Genomic DNA, 3581 nt, shown 5'->3' with positions numbered 1-3581 from the left:
TCTTCCCAGGATGTCCTTGGATATACTGGAAGCAGCCCACACCCCTAGGGAAACTCCCTTTCAACAGATTGGCTACTCAGAACATAGTCATCTGATCCCATCATGGGAACAACCACACCACAACAGCTCAAACCACACAGAATTGTGGTCCAGTCAAGTTGATACACCCCACAACTATCATAATAATTTTGTAGCACAAGAACATATATGAGATTATCTTCAGCCACATCTATCTTTGGTCTTGGGTATATTTTTTATTGTTGATTTCTATTTTTATAACATTGTAATCTGAGAAGATGTTTTGCAGTATTTCAATGCTTTTAAATTTATTAAGGCTTGCTTTGTGGCTTAACCTATGGTCTATCATGGAGAATGTTCCATGTGCACTGGAAAAGAATGTATATTGTGCTGTTGTTGGGTGAAGTGCTCTGTAGATGTCTCTAAGGTCAATCAAGTTGGTGGATTGTATTGTTTAGTTTTCTATGTCTTTGTTGAGTTTCTTTCCAGTTGTTCTATCTGTGATTGAAAGTGGTGCATTAAAGTCTCCTACTATGACTGTGGAGTCATCTGTTTTTCTTTTCAATTCTGTTAACATCTGATTTATGTATTTTGTGGGTTTTCACTGTGTGCATAGATATTATGGTATGTACTCTTGTTCAATCAATGCTTTAATCATTATAAAATGTCCTTCCTTGTCTCTTATGGTGGTTTTTGTCTTAAAGTCAATTTTATCAGAAATTAATATTGCCACTCCTGCTCTTTTTTGATTGCCATTTGTTTGATGTATCTTTTTCCAACCTTTTATTTTTAGTGTATTTTTTTCTTTGTCTCAAACGTGTGTCTCTTGTACATAGCATATTGATGGGTTGTGTTTTCTTATCCAATCTGCAACTCCTTGTCTCTTGAGTGGTGCTTTTAATCCATTTACATTTAGTATAATTATCACCAACTATGAATTTGTACATGTCATTTTGTTATGTGTTTTTTCATGCTGTTGCTGATTTCTTTGTTCTATATAATTTTCTGTGCTGAACTCATTTTGTTTATGTATTGTGATGTCATTTCCTTCATTGCTATTGTTTTATTATATGCTAAATATTTCTGCTGGTTCTTTTTAAAATTTTGATGTGAATGTTTATTATTTATAATTTTCTTCCCAAGTTTAGAACAGTTTGTTCTATCTCACAATTGTCTTGACTTCCTCACCATTTAGTACTTCTGTAACTACATTATTTTTTCCCTCTTTTTGGTCTGTAGTTATCCTCATTTATCAGTTGATGTCTCTGGTTCTCTGCTTATAGTTTTGTAAGCTCATTTCAATTTGGATACTTCTATAACTAGGTTGATTTCTGGCTTATGTCATCCTGTGTATTTAATCTTTGGTGGTTGTTGCTGTTGTTGGCCTCTGTCTGAAGGATTCTCTTTAGCATCTCTTGTGAGGTTGGTCTGGTTTTAACAAATTCCCTTAATTTCTGCTTATCTGAAAATGTCCTAATTTCACCATTATATTTGAGGAACAATTTTCCTGGGTATAGAATTCTTGGTTGGAAATTTTTTTCTTTCAGGGTTTTATATATATATATCATCCCATGCCTTCTTGCCTGTGTGTTTCCTGCTGAGAAATCTGAACTTAGTCTGATTTCCCTTTGTAGGTAACTTTTCATTTTTCCCATGCTGTTTTCAGGATTCTTTGTCTTTGGTTTTGGTGAGTTTGATGTTGATATGTCTTGGTGAATTTCTTTTGAGGTCTATCCTATTTGGGGTTCATTGAACTTCTCGAATGGCTATATTCTTGTCTTTCATCATATTAGAGAAATTCTTTTCCAACAAATCTTGGACAATTTTCTCTGTGTTTTTTATCTATCTCTTCTTCTTCTGTAATTCCAATTATATGTAAATTATTCCTCTTGATGGTATCCCACATGAATTTTTGTCTTTCTTCATTTTGTTTGGATCTTTCTTCTAATTGATCCTTTAACAAGGTAGTATTGTGGTATTTGTCTTCAATCTATCACACTTTCTATCTTCCATTGATTCAATTTTCTTCTTTTGCCTATTCAATGTGTCATTTATTTCTGAAATTTTAGTATTCATCTCTGTAATTTCTATTTGTAGATTTTATTTTATTTTTCCTAATTTTTTGCTTCTCAGTCTGTTCTTGTAATATTTTCCCAAATTTTAGAGTTTTGTCTGTGTTTTCCTGAATTTTGTCAGTGTAATCCTTGATTTGTCACTCAATCCATTGAAAGTAACTAAATATAATTCTTTTGAATTCCTTATCAGGAAGTTCCGATGCTGTTTCTTCCTCACAGATGTTTTCTGCATCTGTATCTTGATCCCTTGTTTATACTACTTTATCTTGCTTCTTTGTGTGGACTGTGATGGCCTGCTGTCTCCAAGACATTGGGACATCATTATATTTATATTTAATTGATGATTGTATGTTGGTGTGGTTTGCCCAAGACTTTTTAAATTGTTGTTATTTTTGTTTTCTTTGTTTTGATATATCTGAGTAAGCAGAGTACTATCCTTCTCTATTTTCTAGTTGGTAGCACTAGCCACTTACCACATGTCTCCTGGTGGATGTGATAGAAAATGAGAGTGTGTGCTTAGGTCTCTGTTTGTAAAGAGGAGTTAAAGATGAGTTGGGCTGGTATTGGCCATCATCTCTCATTGGTCAGTTGGTGCAGAAGCATGTGGTAGCCCTCACTCAGTAGGTGGGGTTGCCAGAGAGGCAGGTATGATTGGGCTGTATGGGCATGCTTGCTTTCTCCCACTCAGACAAAGAAAATTAAAATTTTTTTAAAAACCACCAAAAAACTAAAAACAAGAAGAGAGGAGGAGAAAATGGCGTCTTTCTTGTAGTGCACATGCTAGTTCCCTCTAGCAGCTTAGTGCCTGAAAAACTAGGTGCAGCAGTTTGAAATGGGGATTCTGGTGCTCTGAACAGCTCATTAAGTCAGAGTATGCCAAACTCAGGTGAGCAGGATTATAAAGGAGAAAGGGGCAGTGCAATTACTCAGAGGGAAAAAAATAACAAAAACAGGTGGACCTGCCTGCAGAATGCTGACCAGCAGGTGAGAAAGGGCATCACCTGCTGTGGAGACCTCCCTGGGGCAATGGAGAGAATGCACCATACCAGAGAACCTGCAGCCACTCCCCGGATCTATCTTCAGCACCTGCTTTTATTGGTAAACTTGGGGCCGCTGGGAGGGAGCAGAGATTCCCCCTGGCTCCAGTACCACTGAAGCGGGAGTAGAGAAAACATGAATGCCGCAAGTGGACAGGCCCTGGGATGGACTCCCATAGAGGATTGTGGATTGGGACAGTTATCCTAGGTCAGCTTTATGGCATGGAGGGGCCTAGAGAGTGGGGTTTTTGCATCTGTCTGAACCTGGTGGAAAGTGGTGGCCCCCTAACAATTGGAGTCTTTGCTGAACTTGAGCTGTGGGCCTGTGAGTAACAGTATAGCATCATAATTAGTAGCCCACTCAAAGCCCTAGAAACTGCTCCTGGCACCTTGGAGCTTTTCTCACTCTCTCTCTTTTCTTTCCCCTTTCTCTGCCTCTACCTCATTGTGC

The sequence above is a fragment of the Orycteropus afer genome, unplaced genomic scaffold, assembly GCF_000298275.1.
Source record: "Orycteropus afer afer isolate SDZICR_OR568_19922 unplaced genomic scaffold, OryAfe1.0 scaffold00208, whole genome shotgun sequence".
Lineage (NCBI taxonomy): Eukaryota > Metazoa > Chordata > Mammalia > Tubulidentata > Orycteropodidae > Orycteropus > Orycteropus afer.
This window is presented reverse-complemented; position numbering follows the sequence as displayed.